At 45.8% G+C, this 12,319-nt stretch overlaps 1 long non-coding RNA gene across 1 annotated transcript; it reads right to left on the bottom strand.

Moving 5' to 3' along the window:
* Positions 1 to 10,430: 10,430 nt before the first annotated feature.
* LOC142740498 (uncharacterized) lies at positions 10,431 to 11,958 on the bottom strand. Its single transcript, XR_012880732.1, has 3 exons — positions 11,894 to 11,958; positions 11,315 to 11,446; positions 10,431 to 10,482 (listed from the first exon to the last, which is right to left on the bottom strand). It is a non-coding gene; the product is annotated as an uncharacterized LOC142740498 (long non-coding RNA).
* Between the last annotated feature and the right edge of the window lie 361 nt (positions 11,959 to 12,319).

Below are 12,319 nucleotides of genomic sequence, written 5' to 3'. Positions count from 1 at the left end.
GTGGCAGCAGCGTATGATGCGTGGCTGCGTGAGTTTCGCGCAGCCGCCATCATTATGACACTCTGTTTGTATGTTTGTAGCACGTGGTGCTTTTCTGTTTTCATTCATAGTTTATACTGCTGCGGAAGCGCTGGGCGTGATTTTCACCCACCCATTGGCTTCAATGGGTGCGTGATGCGCCAACAATGCACAAATATAGGACATGTCGTGAGTTTTACGCAGCGGACACACGGACACACGCTGCGTGAAAATCACTGACAGTCTGCACGACCCCATTGAGTAACATAGGTCCGTGCGAGGCGCGTGAAAATCACGCACGTTGCACGGATGTATTACATGTTCGTCTGAATAAGCCCTAACAATAAGGCCCAGTTCACAGAGTTTTTGGGCCTTGATATTGACTCGGACACTGCGTCAGAATCAGCACCAAACAACTTCCAAAACCGCCTCCCATTGATTTAATCTGAAATCAATGGGAGCCATTCGAGGAAAAAAGAAAAAGCAGCACGTCCTTTCTCGCCGCGGTTCCGCCTCTGACCTCCCATCGAAATCAATGGGAGGCAGAAAATGCATTTTTCGCTGCGTTTTTTGTCTGCTGTCCTCAATCGCAGCGGGCAAAAAACGCAGCAAAAAACGCGGCAAGATAGTGTGGGCAGGTCAAAATCTGCCTCAAAATTCTTTAAGGAATTTTGAGGCAGATTTTTTCGGCCTGCAAAATACTCTGTGTGAACAGGGCCATACATAAACAGCACTTTGAGACACTTTACTCACCATGTCAGCAGAGCTGCTCCCACTCCAGTCCTCTTCAGGCGATGTCTTCGGTCCAGATGTCGTCCTTCACCTCCAGGCTCCAGGCTCCAGAAAATGGCGGGGATCGTAGAACTGCCGCCGCGCAACAACTAGACTCCTCCCCCTCTCCTTACGCAGCCACGCTCTGGAGAAGGAGGAGGCGGAGTCGAACGAGGAGGCGGAGTCGGACGAGGAGGAAGAGGAGGTGGAGTCGGAGGCGGACGAGTCGGAGGCGGGCCAGCAGGTAAGTAGACTGCGCCGCTGTCCAGTGTGGCTGTCCTTCCCTCTAGATCTTGTGTTGCGGGCGCACCGCCTCCCTCTCGGCGGCGCGCCTGGTCGTTCGCGCCTGTGCGCGCGCGCTTGGGGTCGTACGCGCTCAAGCAGGCGGTGTTTCGCGGCGGTGATGAGAGGGGGGCCCGCAGCTCACGCCGGTGTTTCACGAGAGGGGGGCCCGCAGCTCACAACATTGTTTTGGTGAAAAAAACAGGCCCCATTGCAGGGGCCTGTTTTTTTCTACCAAAGGCAAGTCGCGGCAGTTGCCGGGCCCCCCTTTCAATTAAGTTTGGCCGGGCCCCCTACAGTAGTAGCCCTAATACCCCCCTGATGGCGGCCCTTTCCTGGAATTTCAAGAGGTGATTATCAAGAATCTAATCTTTAGGACCAAGAATAGGGAGCATCCAGTACTTCCGGAAGCGAGGCCACACGCATCGTACCAGGGCAACACTTTCCAGGAGAAGTTCCCCAAACTGGCAAGAAGGGAAAAAGTCAAAAGAGGTGCAGAGTCTGCTCAAAGAGGGGGATAAGGAGGTAAACAATATACGAATGCGACACGTGTCCCGAAAAACCAAGGCTCTGTATGAAAGATTGTTTTCGAATTTATCATACATCCCTTAATTTTTAATTTACCCTGATACACTCCGCACAACTTATGCCCCTCATCTTTCCCTTCTGAGCCCTGCCGTGTGCCCAGGCAGCTAATAACAGCCACATGTAGGGTATTGCCGTACCCGGGAGAACCCACATTACATCTTATGGTGTGTATATCTCCAGTGGCACATGCTGGGCACACTATATCGGGCACGGACATGCCATATATATATAGAAAATTGCAAATCTCACTCTGCCCCATCTGCTGCGCATTATCTTTTACACAGTACCTGTGGGGTCAAAAGGCTCACTACACCTCTAGATGAATGTCTTAAGGGGTGTAGTTTTTAAAATGGGGTCACTTCTCAGTGGTTTCAACTGTACTGGTACCTCAGGGGCTTCTGCATACATGACTTAGCACCAGAAAAACTCCAGTAGGCCAAATGGTGGTCCTTTCCTTCTGAGCCCTCCCATGGGCCCAAACGGCAGTTTATCACCACAAATGGGGTATTGCCGCACCAAGGACAAATTGGGCAACAAAATGGGGTATTTTGTTTCCTGTGAAAATAAGAAATTTTGATAAAAAATGACATCTTATTGTTCTACACACAGGTATCCAGGCTACCAGGACTACTATTATGGGTAAGGCTATCTGAGTTATTAATGTTGGGAGTATTTTACGCTAGAAAACACCCTTTGGACACTTCTGTCCTTAACAAAACAGCTCACACTCAAACAACTAGCGTTATATACGATAGCACACTGCCCTATTCATATGTCCTTAACCCCTTAATGACCGGGCCATTTTGCACGTTAATGACCAAGGATTATTTTTTGTTTTTTCACGGTCGCATTCCAAGAGTCGTAACTTTTTTTTATTACGTCGACATAGCCGTATAAGGGCTTGTTTTTTGCGGGACGAGTTGTATTTTGTAATTGTACCATTTTTAGATGCTTAGAATATATTGATTAACTTTTATTAACTTTATTTTTGGAGAGAATTGAAAATAAGCAGCTATTCCAGCATTAATTTTCACGTTATAAATTTACGCCGTTTACTATGCAGCGTAAATAACATGTTAACTTTATTCTATGGGTCGGCACGATTACGGGGATACCAAATATGTAAAGGTTTTATATGTTTTCCTACGTTTGCACAATAAAAACCCTTTTAGAAAAAAATTACTTGTTTTTGCATCGCCGCATTCCAAGAGCCGTCATTTTTTTATTTTTCCGTCGATGTGGCCGTATGTGGGCTTGATTTTTGCGGGCCAATGTGTAGTTTTCATTAGTACTATTTTGGGGTACATAGGACTTATAGATTAACTTTTATTTTATTTTTTATGGGGGGAATGGGAGAAAAGAGAGAATTTTGTCGTTGTTTTTTGCGTTTTTTGTGGACGCCGTTCATCCGGCGGTTTAATTAATGTGTTCATTTTATTGGTCAAGTTGTTACGATCGCGGGGATACCATATATGTGTATGTGTTATTTGTTTTGACACTTTTACTGAAAAAAACACTTTTTGGGCAAAAAAAGTAGTTTTATTTGATTTTGACTGTAATTATTATTATTTTTTTTCAACAAACTTTATTTAACTGATTGACATTTTTTTTTTAAGTCCCACCAGGGGACTTCACTATGCGATCTGCAGATCGCATATATAATGCTTTGGTATACTTAGTATACCAAAGCATTATTGCCTGTCAGTGTGAAACTGACAGGCAACCTGTTAGGTCATGCCTCCGGCATCGCCTAACGGGCAGTTGCGGAAGACAGACCTGGGGGTCTTTGTTAGACCCCCGGCTGTCATGGAAACCCGACGGCGACCCGCGATTTGTTTGCGGGGGCGCCGATCGGGTGACAGAGGGAGCTCCCTCCCTCTGTCAAACACATTAAATGCCGCTGTCACTATTGACAGCGGCATTTAATGGGTTAAACTGCAGGAATCGGAGCGCGCTTCGATTCCGGCAGTTGCAGCAGGAGCCCGGTTGTGTATAACACCCGTGCTCCTGCCGCTGATCGCGTGGGTACAGTCTCAGTACCCGCGCCATCACAGGACGGATATATCCGTCCTCCTGCGCGAACTAGCAGCTGCTGAGGACGGATATATCCGTCCTTCGGCGTTAAGGAGTTAATATAAAGACTTTAAACACACCATACACTTGGTTTTCCTACTTACCTGTGTTCATATCATATAGAGTCTCTCCACTCATGTACCTTTTTTACATGTATGTTTTTATATGTATTTAATAAAATTTGTTATTCTTTTCATATATACTTGGCTCTATACTCTGTTTCTTGTGTGTGTGTATAGGGTTTAAGTAGAGTATGACAGAGAGAGTTCCCAGCATTATCATTCCCTTACCCCCCTACAACATTATGAATTATATTCACTTGGGACTGGTGTTGTTTTATTACATTTCTTTTGATTCTCTTGATTTTTTTGCTGTTTTTGACATTCCACTATGTTCTGCATAAAGCTTAGTGTCAGCTGTACTGTGACTTCTTTATCATAACGGAGCCATACCAGGCCCTTATACACCCTATATGCTTCCCCAATAGAATCCATAAAACATAAAAGGGCCGAGCAGTGCTCCGGGGTCTTTTCGCAAATCACTCTAGCTAGAATCGCAAATGAAAACGTTCACCATATTAACCAATTGGTAAACATTTGCGGAATCAGGAGATAACGCCTTTTCTCCTCCTCCTTCTTTTATGCTTTAGCCCCTCTTCCCCTGATCCAGATAGAACTTCTCCAAGGGGAGGAGGGAGAACATCTCCACATACTCATCCTTCCCTATTTGTTTCCTGACCTCCTGCTTAAGATGGGCACCGATCCCTCGAAGCAGACATACACAGCCAAGTTATCCCTGTTTACCTAATTAGGTGTCTCAGTCTGGACTGAGACCGCAACCGCCTCATAACTCACCGGAAGAGGGTTAACAAGGGAAAATGAAACAGGACCGCCCACGCGAAAACCTGGGATGGACCCGCACCCTTCACCAGGGAACCGCCCACCATGTTCAGCAGGCACACCACTGAGTCCCTCAGGCATCTGCACACGCCTCCTGCTGTGTTACCCCACAGCCCCTAGCGGCAGGGGGCAAACCTGACCTAAACAATAATGGCACCAAGCACCAATAGTGATGCTTTTGAAAAGTATCAAAAAACTTTATTAAATATAGAGGACAAATGAATAAAAAGTGTCACACAATAGATATAGCAACATCTCCAGAGTGAAATACACAGGGTGAACACATGCCCATAACAATACGGATACATCTTATTTATAAAGTGTATAGTGCTAAGCAATATATATGAAATAAGGATATATATACCATATATAATATAAATTGTCTTTACAATACTGCAGGATGGACAAGGACATGGACAAGAAGCTAAATACAAGTAGTGATGGTCCTAGGATAGGTGCAACACATGTTCAAAAGAGTACAGCATATGAAATAACATGCCTCAATATATACCCATCTACATGACACAACCGGGATGGCGCCAACCACGACGCACGTTTCGGCACAGCCTTCATCTGGGGGTGACATCATCTCCTAACAGGTATAATATAATAATATATATATTATATAATATATTATTATATTATATTATATAATATAATATAAATTTCGGTATAATAATGATACAACAGTAAACTGGAGATGACCGTCCAACACTGCGAATTTAACCCCTTAATGACAATACGCCTTTTCACGGTGGTCATTAAAGGGGTTCTCTGGAAAAAACTTTATGGTCTCATGTTTACTTGATAAAGTGGTTCTGTTTACACTAAACGCGTTGTACCTTAATCGACCCTCTATCTCTCTTTTTTATGTATGTTTTATTATGATCTATTGTTTTAGACAATTAATTATATATATTTTTTTTCTCAAAAAAGTATTGCGCCTGGATGGTGTTTCTTTTTTACAGTGGATCCCACCAGGTTCCCACTGTTTTTATCTACCTGCTCTTACTGAAGATGTCCTCAAAACTGGCTTAATGAGATGGTAGATCGGAGAGTGACTGAGGCAGTGGAGGCAAAACAGGGCGGACCTGTTGCAGGCAGCGGCTAAGGCATCTTGGCCCCCATTGGGGGACCTCTCCAGAACTCCAGTGAAGGACCTGGGCGTGTAGACGAAGTCAAGGCAGACCCAGCAGAACCGGGTTGATGGCTTTAGGCAGGACGAGGAAGTTGATCTGTTCTGAGTGAAGGACTCCGATTTGTAACGTAAGTGGTTTCATGATAGCCACAATAGGATCGGGCAATGGTAGTCCATTTACAGAAGCAACAGCAAGGGATCTCTCCAGAAGAACTGTGGGTAGATGTAGTCGGTCTTCTAAATCCTGCTGGATGAAATCTGCAGCTGCCCTGGAGTCAAAATAGGCAGAGGAGAAGTGTGATGTCTCTCCCGAGATGATGGTCACAGGAATAGATAATTTGGAAGAGGTTTTGATGTTTGGCATCATCCCACCTAGAGTTGCCTCTCTAGGAGCTGGAGTTTCCCGGCTTTTGTGGACATTGGCGCACGAAAGGGCCTTTAAGGCCGCAATACAAACACAGACCTGAAGAGCGTCAGCGCTGTTTCTCCTGCTCGGACAACTTGACTCTGTCTACCTGCATTGGTTCCTCAGGTAGAGCAACAAGAGGGGGCAGTAGTGGTCTCTGGAACGAGGGTGCTAATCTGTGAAAACGTCTCTCCACTGAACCTCCTCATCGCGTTCCTGGATCCTCATGTTGACCCGGGTAGCCAACAGGATATGGGTATCCAAGGTAGGTGGGAGGTCGCGGGCTGCCAGCTCGTCCATGGTGTGTGAGGACAGTCCATGCCATAGGTCGCCACCAATGCTTCATTGTTCCATGCCAACTCTGCTGCCAGGGTACGGAAGGAGATGGCATACTCTCCTGCTGTGGACCCCCTTGCTTGAGGGTTAGCAGAGTGGCTGCTGCTAAGGATGTTCGACCCGGCTTCTTGAACACGTCACAAAAAGTCTGTAAGAACAGGGCTAAGTCCGAAAATTTGGGTCCCTGTCATTCCAGGATGGGGTTCGCCCATGCGAGGACTTGCCAGCGAGGAGGGAAATAATGAACGCTACCTTCGCCTCATCAGAGGAGAAATGGTGAGCACGCAGTCATAGCGAGGAAAAAGAGGCAGTGCAACTGTGGATCCGGAAAACAGACAGTAGGAGTATTAGACAGTGGAACGGCAGCAGTCTCTGGGGAAGGAACAGGAAGTTGATCCAGTCGGGCGATGATGGAGTTTACAGCCACGAGAAGTTGATCCTGACGTGCATATAGATACAATATATACTATTGGGGTCCACCCCTTAGTAATTGCTGACGTGCATATAGGTCACGCATATCCGTCTGTATGACCTGAACTGTGGTCTTAGGCTGGCCAGCGGGTTCCATGGCCTGAGCGTACTGTCACAATCTAGGGAACATATGTAGCTGACTTTAACTTGACTAATAACGCATTAAATACACAGTGGAAAGATCCCTTATCTTGACCTTTTCAATTATTTTTGTGTGATATCATGCTGCAACAAGTTATCAGAGTCAAATTAAAGATGGCTACATCCGTATGTGGACCCACTAGGCCGTGGGCTCCGGCTCAGATAGGGCTAGGTGTGGCAGGTTGCGCCAGACGAAGCGGATGGCAGCAGGAATGGTAGATGACACACAGACGTGGCATATCCAGCCGGCGGTACCACACGACTCTGATAAAAGGCAGGCACAGTTAGGAAACAGCAAGGGATACAGGAAATAGGATGCAGGGAACGGGAACTCTGGGATCAAGCAGGAAAATACTAAGGGACCCTTTGCAATACAAACATGGGAAAAGTACAAACAACGCTCAAGCAAGGAGTGGAAGGGCAGAGACCTTTTTATAATCCAGGGTGCACTGGGGTAGGATTGAAAACTTTTAGGAAGTGCGCACGCTGGCCCTTTAAGGCACTCCTCGCACACTCCAGGAAGGGAAGGCCGTGCCAGCCGTGGTCTCTGGGGAGGTGGCCAGGAAGTTGCGGTCGCGGCCGTTCATCACAGGGTGAGCGATAGAGGTCCGCAGTCATAACACTGAGATTTTTTTTGTTGTTGTATATATGTACTGAGCAGTGGCGTAACTACCGCCGTAGCAGCTGTAGCGGCTGCTACGGGGCCCGCGGCATGAGGGGGCCCGTGTCACCCGCCGGCACGGGCCCCCACCATGGCCGGAGGCTCCGCTGGCAGCCGCTATGGCTGCTACAGCGGGACGCCACTGAACACTACGGCAGAGCAGGGAGGTATCTCCCCGCTCTGCCATTAACTGGTTCCCGACCGCTGGCTGTATTTTTACGGCCAGCGGTCAGGGTCCTTAAAACCCGAGCCATAGACTTTTTACGACTCCGGTTTTAACTTACTGCCCGCGCGATCGGGCTGCTGAATGTCGGGTCTCCGGATGTCAGTGACTGCCGGGGACCCTGAGGAGAGGATAGAAGCAGCTCTCGCTGCCAGCGATCACACAAGTATCCCCTATCCTGTGGATAGGGGATACATGTATTTTGTAGGACACACTGTAGGTCGCATTTTTTTGGGAGGGGGGACGCTGTATGGTGTTCCCTACAGGGGGGGAACGCTGTATGGCGTTCCCTACAGGGGGGGCTGTATGGCGTTCCATACAGGGGTGGGCTGTATGGCGTTCCCTACAAGGGGGGGGGCTCTATGGCGTTCTCTACAGGGGCGGGATGTATGGCGTTCCCTACAGTGGGGGGCTGTATGGCGTTCTCTACAGGGGGGGCTGTATGGCGTTCTCTACAGGGGGGGCTGTATGGCATTCTCTGCAGGGGGACTGTATGGCGTTCTCTAAAGGAGGGCTGTATGGCGTTCTCTACAGGGAGGGCTGTATGGCGTTAGCACTGTCCAATAAATATACAGTAAACAGAAGAAAATACGGTCCAGCAATCCTCATGACAATGTGATGACTTTATTAGAAAAACATTTTATAAACCACACGGCATGTTGAAGTGATGATACAAGACTGCTTACGCGCTTCGAAATCCAACTACATTCTTCGCAAATGTACGCCATCTCCTCCAAACAGTCAATTACATCAGAAGTCCAGTTCCTTGTGCTGCATGACTCGTGGGCGCCCTATCCGTGGCGATATCCGTGTCCTTTCCACTGCTTCTCACTTGAGTCCTGTAGGCACAAAAAACATTCTGCAAGTATCCATTGTCATCCATGCCTGCAGATTCTGCTTTAATGATGCAACTCACTCAACTCCTTGTCTATTTCATCGTTTACTGATGCCTCCTTTAGATGCGACAGATGTATTTTTTTTATACTTACCAGCCTGCTTCACAGGCACCATCCCTTTTTATTGGCACCTGATCAATAAGGGGGTCCTGCTCCACCACCATAACACTGCAATACTAAACAAAATCTTCCATAGACATCACAAAAACTAGACAAGCCTTTCCTCCCTTATGTTTCCCAACATTTCCTGGGACAAGTGTGTGTAGGTAGAAATCAACAAACATGTTTCCTGGCCCCAAACTTTACCCCCTCTTTCCAGTAAAGGATTGGCTTTCGGTATCACGCCTCCTCGCTTTTACCTTTTTACTTTATCCTGCGTAAACATTTTTTTTAGTATCTTAAACGTCTTGCCCATTAGCCCATCTATCCCCAACATCAGACCACTTATTATCATCTGACAGATCAGAATCAGACTCAACCAGCTACTGTTGCCTTCTTCTGCTTCTCTTTACATCCAGATGCGCTGCTCCTGTAATTCCAAACATTGTGCCAGTACCCCGTGTTCTAAACATTTTGGCAACCCCAAGGTGTCCCTCTCCCATGTTGAGATTATGAGGCCCTACTGGGATATTGCTGCCTTCATCGACCCTGGATCCCTGCGCAAGGATCCTGGCACTTGGCCCATCATCGTGCCATGTTCCCTCAAATTTTTGCTAGAATGATACCATTGAGGATACCTGCCTTGCTTCCTTGATGCCATTTGCTCCAAACAATCCAGTACACCCCAAGTCCAGGTCCTTGTGCTGCATGACTTGTGGGGGCTCTATACTTGGCAATATCCTGGCACCTTCCATTGCTTTCCGCTTGAGTGCTGTAAATATAAAAACATTCTGCCAGTGTCCATTATCACCTATGCCTGCAGATTATGACTGTGTCATGAAACTCACTTAAGTCCTTGTCTATTGCATCCAGGCCTTGACACATCGCAAATGTTCTTGGCAGACCAAAGCTGTCTAAAATCCCCCTACACTCCCTCACCCAATTACCTTACACCTACGTTCAGTCCCAAACCGAGCCATGTGGCCAGCATTTTGGACAAAGATACCCCTAACTTACATTATGCCTATTCCTACCAACTATCCAAGGTTCCCCACTGCTACGCCTTTCTTGGCATTTTGCCCGCTCATTACTTTTTCAATGTACAGAGCTACTGGTGGATACTGTATAAAGTAACTAATGATGGACATACCGCATATAGATGAAATATTACTTCAGAGAGTCCCCCTGGCAGTAGGCAGCCGATCTCATGAAATTCTGGAACAAAAAGTATAAACTGTGAAGATATTATGACGTGTGCTTAGTATGGTTCATCATATCAACAAATATATGTTCAGCCTATTGAAAACATCAGGGAGATTGTTCCCACAGTCTTGTCATGTGTCTCTATAGGAACATTCTGGATGACATCACATTATAGAATTTCTATAGGTTGTTATTTGCTATAATACTTACATATATACAGTGGTTCACCTAGCATGTCGGCTGTCACTGGTGCCACATATTCAGATGTTATAAATGTCTGTAAAATACATAATGGGTTTAATGCACATACATAAAATAACCCGATATCTATAATGAATAATAATATATTTACTTTCACACATTTCATTTTCTATCACAGGGCGAGTCCAATGCCCCTCTGCCACAAAAATAACACCAGCAGTATAATGGCACATAATAGTTGGAGGACCCTGGTATAGATTTTGTATCAGGGACCAGGAGCTTATTGTTATTCTTCTATATAATCTTATCCTTAATGGAAAACTTCTAATTTGTCTTTTGTGGAGTCTTTTGGACTGGAGTAGAGAGAGTAGAAAATGGTAAATTGGATTTCTGGATTCAACAGACAAAATAATTATTAAAGGGGTTCTCTGACAGTTTCATAAACCTTAGTCTAAGCCGCATATGGCTAAAAATAACAAATTGTCCCTACTCATTTTTTAAATTCCCTGTGGCTCCTGCGCTGGTGGTTCTGTTGTCTTTAGTTGCTAGGCCACAGCGGTCATGTCCGTGTGGATGGCATGTCAAGTGGCAGCTATTGTGTCACATCCAGGGCCGGCCTTAGGTTTATTGGTGACATGTGCAGTATCTGTGACGTCCTCCCCCTTATGATGCACCATGTAGTGTCCAAATAATTTAATCATACAGAGCCCAAATAACATCACCCAGTCAATAAACTAGGGATTGTATCTTTCTGTTTTTTTATATTATAGGTTTGGGCCCTAAATGCCGGATCGGCAGTGTAAGTTGAGGGTGCCCAGGCCATCTATGGTGGTAGTGCCCTCTTCAGTATTGACCAGTAATACACACTATGTGATCATTTAGAGATGCAGTTAATAAAATACACTCACCTTGGACTCTCCTACTGAATACATCCGACTGAATGTAGAACGTTATGTGATGTGAGGTGGAGGGCTCTGCTTAATCTTTGATCTGCCCTCCTGGGACGTGTGGTTATCATTAACTCTTATGAGGAATTAATTCTAGGAGAAAGAAAGACAATGTATTAGGACAAATCTCAATCAATGGCAACATTTCTATCTAGAACAGAGTCCAGTCCCCAACCAGTGTAAAATTACCAAAGGGGTAAATAGGATGACCGGCTGGGGTCCAGGGATTTGGGGTGGCCCACAGCTCTGGGGCTCCATACGCCCCTGAAATTGGACAAACAATAACGGCACAGGGAGGAAGCGAAATGTCTGACCCGGTTGGTCGTCTATTAGGTGAGTATAATTTTTTTATTTTATAGGAGCAAAGGGGGCACTATTAATATCGGGGATAAAAGGACTGAGTTGGGGCTTAGAAAAGGGGGCTTCATTACTGTGGGGCCATACAAAAGGGGCATTCTGACCCAGGACATACAAAAAGTGTCATTCTAACTGTGGAGGGTATTGGTGGATACTGCATATAGCAACTAATAAGAGACGCACCTTGCATAGATGAAATATTGCTTCAGAGAGTCCCCCTGGCAGCAGGCAGCCGATCTTAAGGTGTTCTGGAAAAAACAATAATTGTGTAGTTTTATTTCTCCAGACAGACGTGTGCTCAGTATAGACCACCCAACAATGAAGGATAAGTCCAAAATAGGTGATGTATAGGTATACGTTTAAATTGTTAGAATACAAATGTTCTGCCTGTATAAACGTTTAAAATTATTATTTATTGATAATTTATTATTAAAATATAGTAGGGCACAGAGTGCCAAAAGATCCAAGTACAGGCGTTGGCAACCAGATCAGGAACGCACAGTAAAGAGTGTGTGAGATAGACAATCAGCATGCACTCATTGACAAGTGCCTAAAAAGTCAGATGTAAATTTCCCACAGCCCCTCTTTAAATGTGCTGGCAAATATTAG

This window comes from Rhinoderma darwinii, chromosome 2 (genome assembly GCF_050947455.1).
Source record: "Rhinoderma darwinii isolate aRhiDar2 chromosome 2, aRhiDar2.hap1, whole genome shotgun sequence".
Lineage (NCBI taxonomy): Eukaryota > Metazoa > Chordata > Amphibia > Anura > Rhinodermatidae > Rhinoderma > Rhinoderma darwinii.
Note: the sequence above shows the minus strand (reverse complement) of the source record. Positions and strands in the feature narration are given on the sequence as shown.